Below are 25,501 nucleotides of genomic sequence, written 5' to 3' on the forward strand. Positions count from 1 at the left end.
GGGGAGGGGCCCCGCAGCCTGGCTAGGGGGCTCTGGGGGTAGGGCGGGGCTGGGGAGAGCAGGAAAGGCAGATACAGGCAACTCTCCTGCCATGCTTCACTCCATCACCTGCTCACTCCCTCACCCACATCGGTGGGGTCCGCAAATATTTGCTGGGCATCAGTTTCGAACCAGGCCCTGGTATTGGCCCTGGGGCACAGGGAAGACAAGGCAGCAGCTTTTGTGAAACTGATGGTAACTCTCATCTGGGAGAGAGACAGCAGGGGAATGAAACAAAGAAAAATAAGAGGTAGTTTCAAAAGTTGATACATACAGAATAGGATACAGGGACAGAAAGATGGGGCGACATGCCCCACAGTGAACTAGGAGGAGGCCGAGGAGGGTAACGTCTGAGCAGAGACTCAGATGAAGATACCCACCAGGCTACCTCAGTCCACCTCCCAGAAGCAGATGCTAAGATGGAGAGCCGTAGGCAGGAAGAGGTGAGTGAGTGAGAGAAGCAGGGCAGAGTAAAGGAGGGAGGACTGTGCACTCAAGTCACAACAAAAGCCTCTGCTGACCCCCGGAAATCTAGGAGCAAGGAGAGCCTCTCCAAGCTGTCCCAGTTCCAGGCAACAAGCCCGGCCTTTGTGCCCTCACACTGAGCCGCCACTGGGTAGCTAGCTGCTCGCTGGACGGGGCAAGACTTTGGGCAGGCTGGCTCTCTTCAGAGGAGACATTCCAACAGAGTCTCAACTGAGAGCAGACGGGGGAGTGAGCACCTCTGCCCTAAAGGGGAGCCTAGGTGGTACCCCTCAGCACTGAGGAGGTGTGGTATGATTTGCAGGAAGAACATTCCAGATAGAGCAACAGCAAGTGAAAATCCCTGAGGCAGAAATGAGCTTAGCTTGTCTAAGGCACAGAAAGAAGGCCAGCCTCGTGTCGTGGAATGAAGGAGAGTTCCAGGACAGTGGTCAGAGAGCAGGCAAAGGCCAGAACAGAAGGGCCTGTGAACCAAGACCCCAGAGGGCCTTAAGGGGAGTGTGATCTGGTAATTCCTCATTACTGCTACCCTGGCGTCTAGGTGGGGCAGGGGAGGGGATGGGGAGAGCAGTGGGAGGCCCCAGGAGGGGTCCAGGTGGGAGGGCTCCAGATAAATCTCGGCTGTCAACTGGGTGTTGTAGCAATGCTTCCAGCGCCCTGTGGGGGACATTAAACCAGATGAATTTGACTTTTTTCAACCTTAAGATCCTGAAATCTTGGGGCACCTGGGTGGCTCAGTGGCTTAAACCTCTGCCTTCGGCTCAGGTTGTGATCTCAGGGTCCTGGGATCGAGTCCCGCATTGGGCTCTCTGCTCAGCGGGGAGCCTGCTTCCTCCTCTCTCTCTCTCTCTGCCTGCCTCTCTGCCTGCCTCTCTGCCTACTTGTGATCTCTATCAAATAAATAAAATCTTAAAAAAAAAAAAAAAGATCCTGAAATCTTTTGGCTTGGGGAAGGAACCTCAGAGACTCTGTCTTCGTTCCTCTCCCTCACCTGGAAACAAAGTCCCTTTCCAAAGCCCTTGCTGTGCCCCCAGAGGGACTGAGGAGCTCACTCCCGCCATGGATCACTCTGTTGGAAAGTTCTGGGAGCTCACTCCTTGTAGCTATTCCCAGAGGTCCCTGCTCTGCTCTGGGCCACACTAACCACATCTGTTCTCTCTGTCCCAGTAGTCCCCAGAAGGTGAAGACATGCTCCTCTCTCCACCCCCATCCCAGGTCTTGTCTGGTGAGGATCTCACATGATGCCCCCTCCCTACCTCGAGCCGGGATCCTTGCCAGCCCACTGACTTATTGCTGTTATGTGCGTCTGATTCTGCAAAGGTATGGAGAGAAGTCATTTTGTAGAATTTGTAAGAGGAAAACATCTTCTTCTCTTATTTTAAAGAGATTTATTTATTTGAGAGAGCGAGAGAGAAAGAGTGAGCAGAGGAGGGTGGGGCAGAGGGAGAGGGAGAGAATCTCGGGCAGACTCCCCGCTGAGCATAGAACCCAACGTAGGGCTCGATCTCACCACTCTGAGATGATGACCAGAGCCAAAATCAAGAGTTGGACACTTGACCAACTGAACTGCACAGATGCCCCATTTTCTCCTTTAAGAAAAATTTTTTGTGTATTTTCTTCTGAGCCCTGACGCATGTAGAGGCCTAAGCAGGCTGGGAGTTAGGACCACGGGGCTCTGGCCTGTCCATGTGACTTTGGACTAGTGTCTTACCCTCTCTGGGCTTCATTTGCTTCTCTGTAAATGAGGCTAGCCAACTGGGTGGTATTTAAAAGCTGAACCAAAATACTGTGAGTCTATGTGTAGATCTGCCCTGTGTAGATCTTCTTCCAAACCTAAGCCAAAGGATTTTTTCTTTCTTTCTTTTTTTTTTTTAAGATTTATTTATTTATTTATTTGACAGAGAGAGATCACAAGTAGGCAGAGAGGAGGGCAGAGAGAGAAAGGGGGAAGCAGGGTCCCCGCTGAGCAGAGCTCGATGTGGAGCTCGATGTGGGGCTTGATATGGGGCTCGATCCCAGGACCCTGAGATCACTACCTGAGTGGAAGGCAGAGGTTTCACCCCGCTGAGCCATCCAGGTACCCGCAAAGGATTTTCTATTTTCTCTTCCTATGACTCCTAGGGTCAGAGAACTGCAGACTCTTGGAGCTGGAAAGGTCTCAGAAAGTTTAACCAACTTCCCCTGCTCCATGCCACTGCTTTGCTGCACTTTGTTTCAACACCATCAGTTGATTATCTCTACCTCCAGAGTTTGCACACCTCCACACTTGGGAGGCTCACTACCTCAAGAAAGTTCTTCAGCTAAACACAAAGTCTATGAGTAACATAGTGACTCTTGTCTTGCTCTCTGTCACTGCTCACTTGTTCATTTGTTCATTTTCTTTCACTCAGCAATATTTATTGGGCCTCCATCAAATGAAGCAGGATAACATTAGAGCAAAATCATAATTATAAAGGTAGTTTATGGTCGTTGAGCACTCATGCAAAGGCTAGCATTTTACTAAGCACTGCAAACACACGACCTCATTCAATCATCACAGTTGCCTCCTTGTTTACAAATGAACAAATTGAGGGTTAGGGAAATGTGACACTGGGTCCCAGTAGGAAACAGATGGCAACTGAAGGGTTTCTTGCAGAGTCACATAAAAGGACAATTTACAGAAGTGGCAAGAGTGAGGGAAACCTACAAGGGTTGGTGGGGTGCCCCGAAGGTTAGCAACAGTGGGGAGCCGTTACCACCTATGGGTCTGAAGGGAAAAGAAGTGAGAAGGGCTCTCACTAACAACTAGTGAAGCTGGGGTTGTGAAAGTGGGGGTACCTGATGAGAGCCATGGCTGTGGAAAATGGGGTTAGGAGGTGAAGAATGAGTTCCCTTTTCTCTCCTTCCTGCTGGGACTTCCCATTGTTTGAATCCATAGGGAAACAGAAGGCAATGTTTTTCAGTGATATCGTCCATTGAGGTCAGGCTTCTGGGCACAAGGGAAAAGAATAAATCTTGGTGGGAGTGTCCACACTGAATCACCAACCCAGAGAGTTAGGTGACTTGTCTAAGGTCTCAAAATCAGGGAGTCGTGGAGCCGTGGAAATAAAGACATGGTGATTTGTGTGCTGTATTCAAGTTTTAAGATCATGAAGGAGGGAGTTGTCGATGGGCTTAGAAGGGTTTGGAGCAGCAGTTTGTGGGACAAGAAAGGGGAAAGGATATTCCAGAAAGGCTGAAGGGGATGCAGGAATACACCTGTTGGGCAAGAGTGAGCCACTCTGCAGGGCTGGAGAGAGCTGGGAAGGTTCCAGGAACCTCTTGGGGGAGGTGGAGAGGGAGCTTAGAAGTGTTAGTATTGGGGACGCCTGGGTGGCTCAGTTGGTTAAGCAGCTGCCTTCGGCTCGGGTCATGATCCCAGGGTCCTGGGATCGAGTCCCACATCGGGCTCCTTGCTCGGCAGGGAGCCTGCTTCTCCCTCTGCCTCTGCCTGCCTCTCTGTCTGCCTGTGCTCGCTCGCGCTCTCTCCCTCTGTCTCTGAAAAATAAATAAAATCTTTAAAAAAAAAAAAAAAAAAAAAAAAGAAGTGTTAGTATTGGAACAAGATAAAGCCACTACTCATCCACTAATTTACTTAAAATATGTATTGATTGAGCTTCTGCTGTTTGCCAGGGACTGTGCTAGGAGTTGGGGTTATGGCCACAAAATGTGCAGTTCGGCTCTGTTCAGTCATGGTCCTGACCTTGTGGAGCTTATGGTCTATTAGGGGGATGGTGGAAGCCATGCCATGAGCTAATGACAGTGGGGATCAGTGGTCTGAAAATGAATCTGGATTTTCTCCTGTAAGCAATGGGATACACTGATGGACATTGACATTTTAAACTTTTTAAGGCTTTTAAAAAATTGAGGTATAGCTTACAAATAGTAGATTGCCCAAATCTCAAATGTACGGCTTGGTAAATTATAACCACCATTCAGATCAAGACTCAGAACATTTCTCATGCCTGGAAAGTTCTCTCATGCCCATACCCAGCCATACCCCCAAGAAGTAACCACTATTTTGATTTTTACCACTATATATTTATTTTTGCTTGTTTTTGAGCTCCATATAAATAGAATCCTATAGCATGCACTTGTTTGTGCCTGGATTCTTTTGCCCTACATTTTGCTCAAAAGATTCATCTGTGTTGCAGCAATTGGCAATTGTCTTTTCCTACCCAGGGCTGTGTAATTTAGTGTGTGCATTTGCGTGCATGTGTGTCTTTGTGAATACATATATTTTTTATTTATCCATTCTACTGTTAATGGACATGTCAGTGCTTCCAATTTTTGGCTCTTATAAATAATGCTGCTGTGAATATTCTTGTATCTTGCTTGCTTTTGGTGCACATAGACACCCTCATTTCTGTTGGGTGTGTATCCAGTAGTGGAATTCCTGGGACATATACATTGAACCTCAGTAAATACTGCCAGTTTTCAAAGTATGGTATCAGTGTATTTTCCTGCTAACAATGTATGGGAGTTCTGGTTGCTCTACATCCTTGCAAACAATTAGAAATATTGGTCCATTTCATTTTAGCTGCTCTGATAAGTGTGTATAATAGCATCTCATTGTCATTTAAATTTGCATTTCACTGGGGCACCTGGCTGGCTCAGTCATTGTCTCAGAGTCATGAGCTCAAGCCCCACATTTGGTGTAGAGATTACTAAAGAAAATAAAAAAAATTTTAAACTTCTTACTTATTCATTTGAGATAGAGAGAGAGTGACCATGAGCAGAGGGAAGGATGGAGGGAGAGGGGGACAGACTTCCTGCTGAGCAGCGAGCCAGACAGACATGGGATCATGACCTGAGTCAAAGGCAGATGCTTAACCAACTGAGCCACCAAAGGCTCCCCAGAAAATACATTTTTAGACAAACCATGAGAGACTATGGACTCCAGGAAACAAACTGAAGGGAGGGTGTGGGGGATGGGTGAGCCCGTGATGGGTATTAAGGAGGGCTCCTATTGCCTAGAGCATTGGGTGTTATACACGAGCATTGGGTGTTATACGCAAACAATGAATTGTGGGACACACCATCAAAAACTAATGATGTATGGCTCAGTGGGTTAAGCCTCTGCATTCGGCTCAGGTCATGATCTCAGGGTCCTGGGATCTAGCCCCGAGTCCTGCATCAGGCTCTCTGCTCCGCAGGGAGCCTGCTTCCTCCCTCACTCTCTACCTGCCTCTCTGCCTACTTATGAGCTCTCTCTGTCAAATAAATAAATAAAATCTTAAAAAAAAAAAAAACTAATGATGTACTGTATGGTGACTAACATAACATAACAAAAAAAAAAAAAAAATAAAATTTTAAAAATCTTTTAAAAAATTTGCATTTCACTGAGAACTAATGATGTGAAGTACCCTTCATATGCTTATTGGTAATTTGTTAAGGTTCTGGTTAAGTCTCTTATTTAGTTTAGTTTCTTGTTTGTTTGTTTTAAAGATTTTATTTATTTATTTGACAGACAGAGGTCACAAGAAGGCAGAGAGGCGGGCAGAGAGAGAGGAGGGAGCAGGCTCCCCGAGGAGCAGAGAACTGGATTCAGGGCTTGATCCCAAGTCCCTTGGATCATGACCTGATTGGAAGGCAGAGGCTTAACCCATTGAGCCACCCAGGCGCCCCTACTGTTTTCCTTCCAGTGAATTGTAGTGGCCTTTTTTTCATATAGCAAGTAATAATACATGTGTGAGTCTATTTCTGGGTTCTCTATTCTGCATCTTTGGTCTACTTGTCTATGCCAATACTATACTGTCTTAATTGTTAAAATTTTATAGTAAGTTTTTATATATAGTAGTATAACTCCTCAGGCTTTTCTTCTCCAACAATGCACTATCAGTTTAGTTTCTTCACATTTTCATATCAATTTAAAATCAGAGGGTTAACTTAAAAAAATCTATTGGAATTTTTATTGAAATTGCATTGAGTCTATAAGGCCAGTTTGAGAAGAATTCATATTCCAATGAATCTTCCAATCCGTGAACATGGTATTTTCTTTCTTTTTCCATTCACTTAGGTCTTTTTTTATTTCTTGCAGCAATATTTACAGTGTATAGAGTAAGGGTCTTATGCATATTACATTTATTCCTGATGTTTTTGTATGCCATTGTAAATAGTATTATTTTCAAATTTCATTTTTTTTTTTAAATGTACTTTCCAGGGGCACCTGGGTGGCTCAGTGGGTTAAAGCCTCTGCCTTTGGCTCAGGTCATGATCTCAGGGTCCTGGGATAGAGGTCCGCATCGGGCTCTCTGCTCAGTGGGGAGCCTGCTTCCGCCTCCCTCTCTGCCTGCCTCTCTGCCTACTTGTGATCTCTGTCTGTCAAATAAATTAAAAAAAAAATCTTAAAAAAAAAAAGTGTACTTTCCATGTCCAGCATAGAGCCCGATGTGGGGCTTGAGCTCATGACCCAGAGATCAAGACTTGAGCTGATATCAAGAGTTGGACACTTAACTGATGGAGCCATCTAGGCACTCAAATTTTATTTTCTAATTGTTTGCTGCTAATATATATATATATATATATATATATATATATTGCTAATATGTATATATATATACATACATAAATATGTATGTGTGTGTGTGTATGTGTGTGTATATATATATATATAATTATTTTGGGGGTGCCTGGGTGGCCCAGTTGGTTGAGTGTCTGACTTTGGCTGAGGTCATTCATGATCTTGGAGTCCTGGCATCAAGCCCTGCATTGGACCCCTGCTCAGTGGGCAGTCAGTTTCTTCCTCTGCTCCTTTCTTGTCCCCTTCCCCCACTTATGCTCTCTTTCTCTCAAATAAATAAATAAAATCTTTTTAAAAATATATAATTATTTTTGCATATTGTCCTATATCTAGGAACTATCTTGAATTCATTCTAATACTTCATTTAGAAATATTTGTGGGGGGCACCTGGGTGGCTCAGTGGGTTAAGCCTCTGCCTTCGGCTCAGGTCTTGATCTCAGAGCCCTGGGATCAAGCCCCACATCGGGCTCTCTGCTCAGCAGGGAGCCTGCTTCCCCCTCTCTCTCTGCCTGCCTCTCAGCCTACTTGTGATCTCTGTCTGTCAAATAAATAAATAAAATTTAAAAAGAAAGAAATATATTTTTAAAGATTTTATTTTTTTAAAGATTTATTTATTTATTTTACAGAAAGAGAGAGAAGCCAGTGAGGGGAGGGACAGTGGGAGAGAATCTGAAGCAGACTCCTGGCTGAGCACAGAGCCCAATGTGGGGCTTGATCTCAGAACTCTGAGATCATGACCTGAACTGAAATTACAAGTCAGATGCTTAGCCCACTGAACCACCCAAGTGCCCCTAAATATTTTTTTAAAGATTTCATTTATTTCTTTGTCAGAGACAGTGAGAGCACAAGCAGGTGGAGTGACAGGCAGAGAGAGAAGCAGCCTCCCTGCTAAGCAAGGAGCCTGAAGTGGGACTTGATCCCAGGATCCCAGGATCATGACCCAAGCTGAAGGCAGATGCTTAACTGACAGAGCCACCCAGGCATACCAAAGATTTTATTCTTAAGTAACCTCTATACCCAATATGGGGCTCAATATGGGGCTCAAACTCACAATCCTGAGGTCAATTATTATATGCTCTATCAACCAAGTCAGCTAGGCACCCCATTCTATTGCTTTTTCTTGCCTTATCACCCTTGCTAGTATAGACAGAGAGAGAGTTGTTAGTATAATGGCTGAACAAAACTGGTGTGCTAGAACATTCTTGCTTTGTTCCTGACATCAGGAAGAAAATGTTTGATACTTTCCATTAAATATAATCTTAGCTACAGGATATTGTGGGTGTCCTTTCTCAGACTGAAGAAGTTCCCTTCTATTGATAGTTTGTTGAGTTTTATTGTAACTGGTATTGAATGTTATTAAATGTCCTTTTTCTCTATTTATTGAAATGATCCTATTTATCTTGTTCTGTAAGTATAATAAATTATATTGATCTATTTTAAGATATTAAACTAAACTTGAATTTCTAGAATAAGTCCCCCTTGATCACACCCAAAACCATCCATATAACATGAAGCAGAGAAAGCAGGCCTGGAAGCAGTGAACCCAGTGAGAAGGCTGGTGCAAAGGTCCTGGTGAGAGGAGGAGGGCTTGGACTAGGGTAGAGGCTGTGATAAGTAAACAAGATAGTCTGAGAGGGTGGAGTGAGCAGGATTTAGTAACAAATAAGATTTGAGGCCCATAGAGAACCGGGGCTTCTGTTCTGTCTGGCATCTAAGTGGGTGATAGTGGTGTCATCTTCTAGGAAGGGGATTGTAAGCCTGGCCTGATAGTGAATGATAAATTCTCTTTGATGTATTATATATATCTAGTGGAGCTGTCCAGGAAACAGGCAGCAATGCAGGACCAGAACCTTCAAGGAGGTGATAGAAGCCTTGAGAACAGAGGACCTGGCCTGGGGACGGAGTGAAGACTGAAGAGTGGAGAGGCCCAGGACGAGCCCTAGGGAAGCCCTCCCCAGCCCCCCGCCGCCAGTTAAGAAGTAGAAGATGAAAAGCCAGGAAGAAGATGTAGAAAAGAGCAGCCAGAAAGGATGAAAGGAGGAAGCATATTGTTCGGGTCACACATCACAGCTGTGACAAAACAAGGATCAGAAACATGTCACTCTAAGTCCCATACTAAGTCCCAGCCTTTTCAATATTTCTCCCAATAATGATAGCTAACATTTACAAAGTATTTACTCTTTAGTAAATAGGCACTGTTCTAAGCATTTCATAATATCAACTAATTTAATCCTTTTTTAAAAAAGGTTTTTATGGGGTGTCTGGGTGGCTCAGTAGTTAAATGTCTGCTTTCAGCTCAGGTCAGGGTCCTGGGATCAAGCCCTGTATTGGGCTCCCCACTCAGCAGGAAACCTGCTTCTCCATCACCCACTCCCCCTGCCTGTGTTCCCTCCCTAGCTATCTCTCTCTCTGTCAAATAAAGAAATAAAATCTTAAATAAATAAATAATAAAATAAATTTTAAAAGGTTTTATTTTGGGGGTCCTGGGTATCTCTGTTAGTTAATTGTCTACTCTTGGTTTCTGCTCAGGTCATGACTGTGTGGTCATGGGTTGGAACCCTACATCTGGCTCCACATCCAGTCCAGGTCTACTTCAGATTCTCTCTCCCTCTCCTTTATCCCATTCCCCTGCCCCTTCTCTGGCTTGCTCTTGCTCTCTAAAATAAATAAATAAATTTAAATTTTAAAAAAGATTTTATTTTTAAGTAATCTCTACCCCCAATGTGAGGGCTCAGACTCACAACCCTGAAATCAAGAGTTGTGTGCTCTAGGAGCACCTGGGTGGTTCAGTCACTAGGCGACTGCCTTTGGCTCAGGTCATGATCTTCCAGGGTCCTGGGATCAAGCTCAGAATCAGGCTCCCTGTTCAGCAGGAAGCCTGATTCTCCCTCTCCCACTCCCCTTGCTTGTGTTCCTTCTCTCACTGTCTCTCTCTCTGTGTCAAATAAATAAAATCTTAAAAAAAAAAAAAAAAGTTGCGTGCTCTACCGACTGAGCCAGCCAGGCACCCCTAACTAATTTAATCTTCAAAACATGAGATAGGTACACTTATTTCCCATTTTATAGATGAAGAAACTGAGGCACAGAGCATGGACCGAGTCCATTTTCTTAAACATTTCTCTATAATCCCTCTTTCAAACTTTAAAAACTAACCCTCTGTGGATTTGAAAATAAGGATCCTATCCTCCAACCTTGTGATTTCTAAGTCTGTATCCATGTTCCCCTTGGCCTCCACAAAGTTGTGCCCAGGCCTTGTCCCTCCTCTGCAGCATCCTTTGGGAGCTCCCCGCTGCCGGCAGCCTAGCCCTTGAGCTGGTTCTGGTCCTCCATGATCTGGCCCCACTACACGTCATCGCCCCCCAGACATTGCCTCCCTCTGTGCTTCATGCTGCACTTTTGGTTGTCAGCAATGGAATCCAGTCAGGCATGCAAAAGCAGAATTGGGGTGCAATGCAGGTTGTGAGGGAGTTCAGAGAATCATCAGGAGCGAGAGGAACAGACTTGGTAATGCACTTCACTCCTCGGGACACACTGCAGAACCGGCCATTGGAGAACATGCTGTCGCCGCCACTACCAACACCGAAGCTAGCACCTCAACTTCAGTGGCAGCTGGTGTGGCTGTGTCACAAGCACCTATGCCACATGTGTGTCAGGGACTCAGCCCTGCCATGCCGGCTGTCCCTCACACCACCTGCTCCAGTAAGGTGCTATGCCCTCATGTCACTCTGTCCTGGATCAAAGTTCTGGACAAATGCGTATGCAGAGCCTATGTCACATGTCTGCCTTCAATGTGCAAGAGAGGTTCGGATTTGGTGTTCCATCTTCTATCCTGGGAAGGTGGGACTTATTAGGGAGAATCACTCCAAATACAAAAAAGAAAAATGAAGAAGAAGAAGATTATTTGAAAATGATAGACATAAATATGACATTCTGTCCCAGCGTCCTCAGGGCACCTGGGTGGCTTAGTCAGCTGGATGTTTGACTCTTGATTTCAGCTCAGGTCCTGATCCCAGTGTTGTGGGATGGAGCCCCACATCAGGCTCCACACTTGGTTGGGGGTGTGGTCTGCTTAGGATTCTCTCCCTCTGCTGCTCCCCCTGCTCACGCTTGCTCTCTCTCTTGCTCCCTCGATCGCTCTCCCTCTAACTCTCAAATCAATAGATAAATCATTTTTTTAAAGATTTTATTTATTTATTTGACAGATAGAGATCACAAGTAGGCAGAGAGGCAGGCAGAGGAAGAGGAGGAAGCAGGGTCCCCATGGAGCAGAGAGCCCAATGTGGGGCTCAATCCCAGGACCGTGGGATCATGACCTGAGCAGAAGGCAGAGGCTTTAACCCAATGAGCCATCCAGGCGCCCCTCAATAGATAAATCTTTAAAATAAATAAATAAATAAATAAAGGCATCCTCAAGTGTTACCTCTTCAGAAAGCTTTCCCTGGCTCCCAGCCCATCGCAGCTTGCCTGGGTTGAGTTAGGTGCCCTACAGATCTCATGGCACTGATAACAACTTGCTAACATGCTGTGATCACCCTCCCCCACCACCACAAGATGACAAATTCCCCTGAGGGCAGGAGCTGTCTCACTGAGCTCTCATCACAAGCCTGACAGCCATATAAGCTTACTGAGCGTTTGTTGAATGAATAAATAGTCAAATGAATGGATTAATAAAGAGGGTGAGTTCTCTTCTACTTGGACTGTAGCAGCAATAGAGTTCTTCCCTGGGAAACTGAGGCACAGGAGAAGGGATGTAGTTGCAGAGGTGGTAGATGGCAAACAGAAGTGAGTAAGGGAGAGAAGAAGCTGCTAATATAGCGGACCAATATAACAAACAGGGCTGTTAACATTGCATGGAGAATTCAGCCTCCTGGTTAGCTCTACCTGCTGTAGGAAGAAATATTTGGAGAGGGCTGGGACTAGGGATAGCATTTGGGGTTCCATTTGAAATCTGAAAGAGTCTCTGTGAGTTCCTGAGCCAGCAAAATAGAGCAGAAAAAAAAGAAGGCAGATGGACCTGCGCTTGAGTCCCCCTCTTTTTTTTTGCTACTGTTCCCTGAGTGGCTTTGACAAGTGTTTTTCCTTCCTTGTGCCTCAGTTCCCTCATCTATAAAATGGGGATACTAATATCACGTCCCTCTTGGGTGGGTGTGAAGAGTATATGTGTACGTTTGTGGAAGTGTCTGGCTTAGGGTTGTCCCTCAGAATATGGGTCCCTTCTTGCCCTGAGCCACGAGCTAAAGTTTCCTGACTCGCTCTGTCCTGCCCCACAGCCTCTCTTCCCACCCAGTCCTGTTCTCCTACCCTTTTATGACACATAGCAAACTTTGCTCTCTTTTTAAAATGTTCACTTGATTTACTGAAACCCCAAAGTAACTTAAGAAACTCACCAGCTCACCAGTGTGAAGCTACATGTGGGTCAGCCGCTGGGACGAGGGCTGAGCAACACTCAAGCCTTCTAGGGATGTTCACACCATCCACATGCAGAGCCCCTGGCAGGGATGCAGGCACCCCAATTTTATGTGAAGCCCTGAAAAGGAGAGTGTTCTTCAGTCAGTAAACATGTATTCTTCTAGAAGCACTAAGGCAGGGTGGTGGCCCCCTATATTATTTTGCCTGTTCAGCATTCATTCCCCTTCTTTGGTGACAAGTCTTGCTTTTTCCCTCTCAGGAACTCACTCTGTCTTACTCTTGGCTCCAAGTGAGGTGGAAACCTCAGGATCCCTGACCAATCAGAGCATTCTATGACCCTGAGCACAGTGATTGGCTCTTAGGCAGTCACATGATCCACATCAGGCCAACCAGAGGAAGACCTGGGATTCTTGGCAGAGTTACCAGGAGAGAAATGCTGCTTTTCCATGGGAATTACCAAGCGGTAGAATGTAAGGCTGGAACCACTGTGGCCATCTTTGAGGCTTTCTCTGGGAAGAATCCTGTCTGCGAATGAAGCCCGTGCCAAAGAAAGCAGAGCCAAAAGTTAGAAACACACAGGTAAGGGTAATATTGGAGGCCCTGGACCCTGCCAGATCCAAAGCTAGCACTAGCCCTGAGCTTTTCAGCTACTTGCCCTGAGCTTTTCAGCTACTTGAGCCAAAAAATGTCCTGTTTTGCATAAGCCACTTTGGATTAGGTTTCTGTCAGATCCAAATTAAGTCACCAGGTGTGGAACCTTTTTCAATCTCCAAAATCACATTAGGAAAAAGGAATGTAACAAAATGGTCACAGATGGGCCCTGGGGGTTGCTGTGGGACAGCAGATAACTCTTTTCTTAAGTATACAGATATTTTAAACATTTTTTGACTATTAGAATGTATTTTCAATTTTTTTTAAAGATTTTATTTATTTGTCAAGGAGAAAGAGAGAGGGCACAAGCAGGCAGAGGCAGAGAGAGAAGCTGGCTCCCTGCTGAGCAAGGAGCCTGATGTGGAACTCTATCCCAGGACCCTGGGATCATGACTTGAGCCGGAGGCAGCGGCTTCACTGACTGAGCCACCCAGGTGTCCCTGTATTTTCAAATTTTTAATATTTTCATATAACATTCAATCATTTACATTCAAGCCATGTAACTTGCTATTTAAAGAACAATAGAAACAATTTGCTCACTTACCTAAACACATTCTCTTATTTCTTAATTATAGTACTACTTTAGAAAACTTGAAAAGTACCAAAATATTCTAAAGAAGAAAATCCAAACATCTGCAACCCCATCATGTTGGCATGGCTTTTTTTTCTTTCTTTCTTTTTTTTTTTTTTTTTGGTCTTTAATTTCTTTTCATGTTTTTATTGCTGTCATTGTGCAATGTTATTCAATTCCACAACAACCTTATGAAGTAAGTACCCCAGTGCCCCATTTGACAGAAGATAAAATCAACTTATAGAGAGGAAATGTGACTCACTCAAATTCAGAGCTCCTAACTGATATATATATATATCACACACAGACATACACATCATGCGATACAAATTAGGGGGGGAATGTCTAATACTATGTAAGCACCTTATATTCTTATGTTTTTCACCTAAAATTATATCATAAACATTTTCTATAACATTGACTATTTTTTAAAAAGATTTTATTTATTTGAGAGAGAGAGTGGGTGAGAGATGAGAGGGGACAAGGCCCAAGGGAGAAGCAGACTCCCTGAAGAGGTGGGAGCCCAATGTGGGACTTGATTCTGGGTCTCCAGGATCACAACCTGAGCCGAAGGCAGTGGCCTAACCAACTAAGCCACCCAGGTGCCCTAACACGGACTATTTCTTGAAAATATGATTGTTAATAGCCATAAAATATTCTGTAATTTAACTGAAGCATTACTAATTTATCTAATCATAACGTATGGCTGTTACAACTGTTTCAATGTTTCTTTCTTATTAATTTTGTTGGGATGAACTCCCTAGTATGTAAATGTCCACTTCTCTGATGATTTGTTCAGGTTAAGCCCCAGAAATGGACTTAGGGCCAAAGCACATGAATCCTCTTGGCACAGGTTGCCACACTCCCCTCCAAATGGGCTGGATCCAGGTAGAGTCCCAGCAGCACCCATGAGCATGCCCAGGCCACCACATCTTCACTGGCCCTGGTCACAGGTTGTTTTATTTATTTATTTTTTAAGATTTTATTTATTTATTTATTTGACACAGAGAGAGACACAGGGAGAGAGGGAACAAACACAGGGGGAGTGGGTGGGGGAGAAGCAGGCTTACCGCTGAGCAGGGAACCTGATGCGGGGGTCGATCCCAGGACCCTGGGATCATGATCTGAGCTGAAGGCAGATGCCCAATGACGGAGCCACCCAGGTGCCCCAGAATCAAGATTTTAACATAAATGATGAAATCATAAAGTGCTGGAGGAGGGGCGCCTGGCTGGTTCACTGAGTGGGGCATGGTAGTCCTGATCTCACAGTTGTGAGTTTGAGCCCCATGCAGGGGTGAAGATGGCACAAAAAAATAAAAAAGTAAAACTTTTCTTAAAAAAGTGCTGGAGGGGGGCGCCAGGGTGGCTCAGTGGGTTACAGCCTCTGCCTTGGGCTTGGGTGATGATCTCAGGGTCCTGGGATCAACTCCCGAATCGGGCTCTCTGCTCGGCAGGGAGCCTGCTTCCCCCTTTCCCTCTGCCTGCCTCTCTGCTTACTTGTGATCTCTCTCTCTGTGTCAAATAAATAAATAAAATCTTAAAAAAAAAAAAAAAAGACTTTACAAAAAAAAAAAAGTGCTGGAGGAAAACACTGATGAATTATTTCATAACCTAGGAATGGGCACAGACATTTAAGGATGACATTAAACTAAAAGCTGCTAAAGAAATGAATGATAAATATGAGAACATAGAAAACTATGAATTTCAATATGGCAAAAATCCTGTAAACAAACTCAAAAGATATTTAATATCTAATATATGTACAGATAAATTAATAAACATGTATATATATAATATATGTATATTTCACATACAGTAATATACCTATATATACATATAAACTATTATAACTTAAAAACAAATGTCAAATTTCATTAAAATATAATTTTTAGGGGCACCTGGATGGCTCAGTTGGTTAAGCATCTGCCTTCAGCTCAGATCATGATCTCAGGGTCATGGAGCAAGCCCCATTATCAGGCTTCTTGCTCAGCAGGGAGTTTTCTTCTTCTTCTCCCTCTGCCTTTGCCCCCTGCTCATGCTTTCTCTTTCACTCTTTCTCTCTTTCTCAAATAAATAAATAAAACCTTTTAAAAATACATATAATTTAGGGGCACCTGGGTGGCTCAGTGGGTTAAAGCCTCTGCCTTCAGCTCATGTCATGATCCCATGGTCCTGGGATTGAGCCCCACATTGGGTTCTCTGCTCAGTGGGGAGCCTGCCTCTCCCTCTCTCTCTGCCTGCCTCTCTGCCTACTTGTGATCTCTACCCATCAAATAAATATAAAAAAATATATATTTTTAAAAGAATAAAAAATATATATAATTTTTAAAAAGAATAAAAAATATATAATTTTTTAAAGATTTTAAATAATTATAATATATAATTATGTATGTATATACAGTATATATTTGTATATTATATAAGAATACATAAAATATGTATTTTAATATAAAATATATGATTTAAAAAATATTTTATCCATTTATTGACAGAGATCACAAGTAGGCAGGCAGAAAGAGAGGAAGGGAAGCAGGCTCCCCGCTGAGCAGAGAGCCCGATGTGGGGCTCGATCCCAGGACCCTGGGACCATGACCTGAGCTGAAAGCAGAGGCTTTAATCCACTGAGCCACCCAGGTGCCCCCCAAATATATGATTTTTTAAGAAGATTTTGTTTATTTGTTTTAGGGAGAGAGAAATAGAGTGGGGAGAGGGACAGAGAGAGAAGAGAGGGAGACCCCAAGCAGACTCCCCATTGAGCATGGAGCCCAATGAGTGGCTTGATCCCAGGACCCCGAGATCACAACCTGAGCAGAAATCAAAAGTCGGCCACTGGACCACCTGAGCTACCCAGGCGCCCCAAAATATAAATAATTTTTATAAGTTGATATGACTAACAGACGTAAAAACATACAAAGGATACAAATAAGCTGTTTGCTGAAAAAACAAATGGTCAATAAACGCAGTAAAAAGATGAGCAACCTCGCTTATAATTAAATTAATTAACGTAAATTAAAACAAAGAGATACCAGATTGTCAAAACTGTCGATGAGACATCAGACCGTCGAGATGAAAAAGACTGCAAGAATGTTGACAGGGAGGAAAGCTAACCGCAACACTGACTTGTGCTTCGGGACTATGGAAATGGGCACGATGATTTTGGAGGGTGATTTGTTTCCCTGTGCTACACAGTGCGATGAAGCTGTTACAGAGAAGGAGCTGTCCCCTTATGTAACATGGAAGAGGTCTAGGATATATTGTTAAGATAAAAGAGCAAGGTACACGGCACAGCACATAGAACATAAACTCATTTGTTAGAAGTAAAAAGGATGTATCTGTGAATGTGTGTAGAGGCGTCTAGAAAGCATTTGGGAGGATGTGCAGGAAATGGCTAACTGTAAGCTAGTTAGCTATTAAGGCTGCCTAAGGTTTAGGTGGGAGTAGGAGACAGCAAGGGCTTGCACTTTCCACTTTTTCTGTACCACTTGAACTTCTTAACAAAACTTTTTTATATCACATATGTTTTCTTTAAAATATATAAAAATATGCATACAATAGTCTTATTTCCCAAATGATATTCTCAAAGGCTCCCCTTTTCTTATAGGATCAAGTACAAAATCCCTCACTACCTCCTACCATTACCTCTCTCCGGGTCCCCCAAGGCACGGTGTTGTTTTCCACTCCGGGATTTTACCCTGCTGATTCTCCGTCTGCCATTCCCTACTCCCTGTTGTCTGCCTGGACACTCTTCCCCATCCTTCAAGACCCGGCCAGGTACTTCCTCCTTTAGACAGTCTCTCTGGATTTCCCAGGATAAAATACTCCATAGTGTGTCCCTCTATCTTAGCTCTTATGATTTTCTATTCAACTTGATATTTGTATCTGTCAGCTTTATTAGACTTGGAGCTCCTGTGAGGGTGCAGGTACCTGATTTCGAAGCTTACTGCCCTTAGAACAGGAAAAAAACAAACACACGGCTTGGTATGTCTGTATTCCACAATTTGTCTTTATTTGCCAAGATGTCTTCTCTCCCAGCCTTTTCTTCATGGTTTCCCAAAAGTGACATGGGGTCAGTGACCACTGGCCCTATCTCCACTGTGGAAGCTAGTGCACCCGTGCACACACACACATACACACATGTGTGCACACACACAAAGACCTCATGCTTCAGTTGCAGTGTTAAATCCATTCTGTGCCCATAAACTCCTGAAGCCCCTTACTCAGGGTCAAGACCTTGGTCTAAGCAGACCCACTCCTAGAAGCTGTCCTGTGAAGACCCTGTTTCGGCCTAGGAGTGTACCCACCCAGGGCTTTTGAGGCGATACAGGCCATCTTTGCTGTTCTCAGAATGAAGCATGGGTGATAGAGGCAAGCATATCTGTATGCTCTCCCCGTAAGGTTCAAGTTCTTCCTCAGATTCAGAGGAAGGCTATGCCCTTAGGAGACAAGCCTCAGTCCTCTGATTTTATCAAGGGACCTTTGAAGAGAAACTACAGGAAAATGTTGTATTACTTTCTCCACTAGTTTTTGTTTGCTCTCTGTGAACTCAGGTACTCATCCATTAGCATTTTTCTCCCATAAGCCACAGAAACTATGGCTAATGTGAGCCCAAAAGGAACTCGCTGGAAGATTATGGTGTGGCTTATAGAACCAAGAGAAAAGCTGGACCGCTAGGCCTTGGAGGGAACACGGGAGGAAGATTGCTGGAAACCCAGACATCAGGACCCAGCAGCCTTTTGGGGCCCATGACAGATATCTCTTGTGCCCTGGCTCACATCCCCTCACCCACACCCCTTGCCCCCGCTCCCCCCGCCCCGCCCACGCTGCCTCTGTGGTCTTTCCTGTACAGATTTTGACCCACTTTGCAAGGTCAGTGTCTCATCTCCCAATGAGATGCACTGCATCCTCTCACTTCCGCCCCAGCTTCTGATGCTGCCACCTGAGGTCCCGGTGGGAGCCTGCTGGGCATGCCTGCATGGGCAAGCCAGGGACGCAGGGGTGTCCACCCTTACCCAGGGGGCTCAGGGGCCAATGGATGCTGGCCTCTCCCTTCACATCTTCCTGCCCCCTCTTGCAGACTATTCTGAGACACACTTTCCTCCTCAGAAGATTCCTGTGGGTTGGAGCATCCAGTGTGATAACGTTGAATTAGATTTCTCTTCCCAGTTCCTCTCACCTGCTCCTTGGAATTACTTCCCAAATACACTTCCTGCATAGAAGCCCTTGCCCAGTCACTAAGTTCAAGGGAGACCAGATGGGGATGAATAATTCAATTGTGAGACAAGTCAAGGTTTGGATTCCAGGGAGACTATTTAATAGTCCAGGCTTGATCACGGTCCACCTTTTAGACCAATCAATAGCAGATACCACCGCCCCCCAGCCCCAAAGCCTCTATCCAGTGTCTGGGGGATGGTTCTCCAAAGCCAGTCAAGGTGGCTATCAGAAGTAAGGTAACAGATGCCTCTCAGCAGCCTTCTCTACACTGCTAGCATCTTGGGGCACCATGCACAGACCACATCCAAACCAAGCTTTATTGCCCACACAACTCTTCTTGCATGGCCTTTCTCAGTGCATGGCACCTCCGTTCCCCCAGATGCCCATGCCTGAACCCTGGCAGGAGCCTCATCGCTCTCCCCTCTACCACACTCAGTTGCTCACCCAGCCTGGCAGCTCTGCCTCTTTCCCACCTCTTTGACTTTCTCCTACTCCCACCTCTCTGCCCTCGCCCGTGAGTACTCCAACTATCTCCTCGCGCTCACTCCCGCACGTGCTCTTGCTCTCTCTCTCTTTTTGTCTCTCTCTCTCTCTGTCCTACAAATTGTTCTTTGCTACAAGAGTGATTTTCCTCACGTGGATTTGAACAAATCACTTCACTGTTTAAAATTCCTGGGTCAGAGGCACCTGGTTGGCTCAGTTGGGAGAGCAGACAACCCTTGATTTTAGGGTTCTGAGCATGGTGTAGAGTTTACTTAAAATAAAAAATAAAAGAAATAATAAAACTCTTGGCCAGCTCCCCATTGCCCTCAGGACGAGGTCCTGGAAGCGTCAATGGCATAATCTTGTCATGACTTGGCACTATTGGCCTCTCTGCTGTCAGCCCTTGGCGTTCCTCCTCTCCATCTATTTTCTCCTGAAGCCACACAGAACTGCAGCCCATTCTCCCTCATCTACTCCTGGTACCTGGAATGTTCTGCGATGGCATGCTTTCAGCTGCAAATAACAAGACATCCTTTTGCTCATTGGCTTACACAATCAGGAAAGCCATTATCTCACTTGACATGGCAGCAAGATGAACATTGTATAGTGTTCAAAAACACTGAGGAAATAGCTCTTTTTGTCTCTTTTCTCTGCCCCCATTGAGATGATGAATCTGATCAAATCCTTTCTGGGTTAAGAGGAGAGGGGTTCCTGGGTGGCTCAGTCAGTTAAGCGTCTGCCTTAGGCTCAGGTCATCATCCCAAGGTCCTGGGATCAAGCCCCACACTGGGCTCCCTGCTCAGCAGGAAACCTGCTTCTCTCTCTCCTACTCCCCCTTCTTATGTTCCCTGTCTACAACCAACTTTTTCCATCTCACAATATAGTATAAAAATCTTTCCATCATATTGTATTATTTTTTAAAATAGCTACATAATATTTCATAGTATTGACACACTGTACCACAAATTATTTAACCAATCCCTATGGGTCATTGGGCATTTAGATTGTTTGCAATTTTTCAGCATTATAAACATTGTTATGGTAAACTTCCTTTTACATAGATCTTAGACAAGTGTATCTGTTCCCTTTGATAAATCCCTGCCAATGGTGTGTGGTTTAAAGAAACAAATGGTTGCAAATTCTTTGATACTCCTCTCATCAAAGGGTGTGGTCTACATCCCCTTCCCTGAAATCTGGGTGAACTTGTGCAGCTCTCACCAGGAGAGTACAGTAGAAGGGACAATTCGTGCCTTCTGAGGCAAGGTCATACAGTCATGTACCTTTTCCTTGGCTTTGGGGAATGCTTTTTCTCAGGATTCTCCTTTTTGAAACCCAGATGCCAGGGAGTAAAATGCCCAAGTTACAATATACTGAGCCTAACTTTTGAGTCATCCTAGCCTAAGTGCCAGATGTGTAAGAGAAGAAGCCTCCAAAAGATTCCAGCCTCCAGCTATTGGGGTCTTGCTAGCTGAGTTCCCCAGATAGAGCAGAGACCGATCACCCCCACTGTACCCCGTCTAAGGTCCTGGCAATCCCTGAGCATTATAGAAGAGTCATTGTTTACACCACTAGGTTTGGGGTAGTTGGTTATGCAACCAAAGCACATGGAAAACTGGGAATTTGTCTTATAGTGTACACATTTTAAACCGTTTGACTCTCAATTAAATAATTAAAATTTTATAATTTATTGCAAGAACACTTTTGTCTGCCTCCATGACATAAGGGGGAGCACGTTTATCTGCACTGTTACCTTGAGCAAGTTTGTCAACACGTCCACTTAAGATTGGATTCTCTGGTGGTGGGGGACACTGGGTGGCTCAGTTAAGTGTCTGACTCTTGATCTCAGCTCAGGTCTTGATCTCAGGGTCATGAGTTGAAGCCTTGTACTGGGCTCTATGTTGGGTGTGGAGACTATTAAAAAAAAAAAAATTGGGTTCCCTGGAAAGAAACCCTGACTTTGAGAGTTGCAGCCCAAGGTTTATTGTGAAGTGCTCTTGGAAGATGTGCCTGCAAGGCAGATAGGAAGGCAGGATTGGTAGGAGGCAGAAACTCCTCCACCAGCAATGTGACTATAATTGAAGACTCAGTTGATCCTACAGAGAGGCTTGGAGCTGGGATGGTCCTTCAGAAATGTCCCAGATTAAGGCAAGTTAGCAGGCTCTGCAGTTCCATGTTAAGCCACCTTTGGGAGTTGGGGGGGTAACATCGGGTGAGGACCCGTGTGTCACTATCTCAAGCCGAGGAGGGGTGGTGTGCCTTGAAGAGGAAATCTGGGTTGGACGACCAGAGCACCCACTACAGTCCATCCCCCACCCTGTCCTGATTCATTGGCTGCCATGAAGTTTGACCCACATGGAAATCACTTCACCGGGTTCTGGTTGGCTTTGTTTCCTGGGAAACTTAAAAGAGAAGGGTTAGGGGATGAACCACCTCACTAGTTGCAGAAGCTTCAAGCTCATAACTGATACTGGTGATTGCCTTTACACTATCTCACCTGGAGTGTCCTCACGTTCTCTGCCAGTGTCTCTTCTCACCTAGGGAGCTTTCGTGGTGGAGACCCCAGACCTGCACCACAAAGGGTTTGAGCCCCATGTTACCATCACCTGCTTGACTTGTCCATGTGCCATTAAAACTGGGCAAATAGCACAAAGGACACCCCTGGAAATCACCTGAGCATGACACACCTTCTCCCCTGCTCTTGTTGCTTAACTGCGTGGCTATATCATCTCCTTTTGACCAGGGTCAATTACCTCTGCTAGCCTGGGGGTTCTTTTCCTTGCAGATGATCTCTTAGCTCAAGGAGTTCAAAAATAATCAGGCAGAAACCACGGTTTAAAGTTCACTGGAGCTCTCCCTGTGTCCCCTGATGGAAACATGAGCTTGTTGGGACTTCTAGATCCTCAGAGTAGGAGTAGAAATCTCCTCTTGAAGGACGTGTGACTTTGGATGAAGTAGTTCCCTGCAGCCAAACTCCCAGGGAGGAATATTAACTGCAGGCTGGCAGCAGCCAAAGTCCCAGGAGCTGTGGGACAAGGTTGTTGGGTCCAGGACAGGGAATCTTAGTGAGGCCCTAGCACAGAACCCACAGCAACATCTGAGATTCACTTTCCTTTCCAGAAAATGGGACTGACCATGGCTTCCTGGCATGGGTACTAGGAAGGAAATGAGAGGCTATCTGTTAAAAATCCTAGATTGTACTCAACAAATGTCAGTTTCTACCCTCTTTATGTCAAGAGTTCCTTAAGTGATCATGTTTCCCTTTTTGCCTTGGCCGGTAGGGAACTTATAGCTTCATCCAGTGCTTGGTCACAGCAGATGAGCTGCTTGTTTCCATTCTCTTTTTCTTTCCCTAGTCTTGCTTTTTCTTCTTCTTTGCAATGGAATCTCTTTGTTGCAAGCTCCTTGAACTGGAATCATGTTTGCAGAGTGGCTGAGGATAAATAAATGATAGTAAAGTTGCTGCTCAGAAGACAGTTTATCTTCTAAGAAGTGACAGTCCCTCAGCTACAATACAGCCCCAGCACCTTGCTATACCCAGCCAAGCACTCTGCGCCTAGGCCTTTGATTTGTTTTGGCATCTAGGCATGGGAATCTCTTCACTTAGAGGGTGACTCAGAGCTCTGACAAGCTGGAAAAATACAAAAATTGCGGGGTGGGGGTGGGGGTGGTTAGTGTTATCAGGTATTCCTATCAACTAAAGACACTGCTGATAATCTTTATTCCTGCCCTCTTTCCAGAAGGACCCCTCCATTCACCTCCTCCCCACCCCAGGATGGCTCAGTTAGTCATCTCATCCCATGGTTGGAATTGAGCCATTTAGGGGACAGAATGGGGCATATGTTGTCCAGATGTTGTGACCAAGCTAGCTCATCCCACTCCAGGCTGCCCACTGGGTCTGGAGCCTACCTCAAGGCATCTGGGGGACATAGCCATGGAGGGAGCAGGCTCCAGGTGTGCCCATCTGGGGTTTCTGCCTTGAGAACCCCTCGCTGTCTCCAGGATAATTCTCGTGAGCAAAGCCTCCCTCTCTTCCTTCCTCCTTGGGAGGCCTCGGAGTGCCAGTGGGGTGCCACGCCTACTATTCTTGTTTCCACGCCAGTGTATAAGATGAACCACACTCATGAATAACATTTCCTGAAAAGCACAGCAGCAGACACCCTTTTGCTGAAGGATTTCACGTGTTCCATCATTCATGGCTCCTTCCCTCTCCATCCCCCACCAGCTCCTCTCCCATTTGTGGTTCCATGTCAAGTTCAAGAGCTTGCACTGTCCTCAATGAGCTTCTCAGGGCAGGGATTTTGCTCCCACATATTGCTTCCTCATGCAGTCACAGCACTGCCTGGTAAGTGGGCACATAGGAGCATGTTCAGGGACGATTTATGAGCTAGGACCCAGCTTCCTGGTTTTGGGCGGCTCTGGAAGGGAGAGAGAGGTTGAAATAGTGACAATGCCAAGAAGGAGGCTGGAGTCCAGTCCTAACCCTGTCTCCTGCTAGCTGGTTGAACTGGTAAATTGCCCCTTCCATCCAAGCCTTGCTGCCTCCCCTGGAAGATGGGCGAAAGAACATGTACTTTTAGAGTCATCGTGACAGCCAACAAGCCAACATTTAGAAAACTAGTAGCATCTGATGTTTCCTGATCACACACCTGATCACACACTTGGCCAAGCACTTTATAGCTATTATCTCATTTAATCCTCCAAAAAACCCTAAACTGTTGATGTGATGACCCTCATTTTACAGAAGAGGAAACCAAGGCTTAGAGAAGGTCAGCGACACAGCAGTAAGTGACCTCTCTGACCCCAAAGTTAGAGCTAGTAATCATTGCACAAGACTGGCCTGTAGCCCTAGCTCAGGAACTAGTGCTATACAGACATGTACTGCATCTTGGTTCCATCTTTCCTGGCATATCCAACACGCTGAGGGGGCAATTGAAATGATCATGCACTGAGCACATACTGTTTGTGAAATGGTTTATATACCTCGCTCTGAATCTCACTCCAACAGGACGACAGCATGACCCCCATTTTCCAAATGAAGAAGTGGAGGCTCAGAGAGGTTGAGTGGTTTGCCAAGGCCACACAGGAAATACGGAGTAGAGGTGAGACTGAAACAGGTCTTCTGCTGGTCTCCATATCCACGTTCCCACGGTCACATCACGCTGTCTGTTGGGTAGGGGGCTATCTGTGAGTTTGGTATCTGGGGGCATAAACCTCTTTCTGTAAACCTCCACACTGCCTTCCTTTGCATCTAGGGGCCTACAGGGGACCCTAGAGGGGCCTCCTCCTCCTGGAGGCAAAACCTTCATCCTCCCCTAGTGCCCCAGAGAACAAATTTTTAGACAGGTCCCGAAGGAGTCTGACAGCAACTAGGGTCATACCAGGTCAGTGAATGGCTGGTCTCAGAACCTTTTCTACAGCAGATCATTGGAGGGTCTGATATTTCGGCCCCTGGGGGTCTTGCTGTTCAGGAGGGACACTGGGCAGAGGGAAACGGTGACCCAGGAACCAGCTGAAGCAGGCACTGGAAACAAATTTGCCAACCTCCCAGTTTTGCTATGGGGCTGGACACCTGGTCCTGTTTGTGACAGTAATTAGGGGGATGGGGGAGTGCATGGTGACTGCTAAGGGTTGGAGCTGCAGTACTGAAGTTAGGTTTCCTAAACCCACATCAACCTAGGAAACATTTACAGGAAAAAATGCTGCAGATGGGTGTGTGGGGGTGTGTGTGTGTGTATGCTCATGCGCATGCCCCCATGTGTAAAAGAGGCCGGCAGCCACCGACAGAACAGGGAGAGAGGGAGAGAGAACGAGAGAGACGGAGTGAAAGAAAAAGACAAAGAAAGAAAAGGGGAGAGAGAAGCAGAAGTCCAAAGACACAACAGCAGCAGATGAGGACGAGAGAGAGAACAGAGAAGGGAGGCAGACACAGGCTGGAAGGGTGAGAAACAGACAGACATGTAAAGACATCATTCGTTTGGCAAGTGCTTGCTGAGTACCTACTATGTGCCAGGCACCGTCCAAGACACTAGGGATTTGACAGTGGACAAAAGAGACAAAATCCCTGTCCTCATGTGTCTCTCAGGTGGGAGAAGAGAGAAATCCAGAGACACAGG

At 45.4% G+C, this 25,501-nt stretch overlaps 1 pseudogene; it reads left to right on the plus strand.

The window, feature by feature from the left end:
• The first annotated feature begins 711 nt into the window (after positions 1–711).
• LOC116568127 overlaps positions 712–25,501 on the plus strand; it is a 29,434-nt pseudogene continuing 4,644 nt past the window's right edge.

The sequence above is a fragment of the Mustela erminea genome, chromosome 10, assembly GCF_009829155.1.
Source record: "Mustela erminea isolate mMusErm1 chromosome 10, mMusErm1.Pri, whole genome shotgun sequence".
NCBI lineage: Eukaryota > Metazoa > Chordata > Mammalia > Carnivora > Mustelidae > Mustela > Mustela erminea.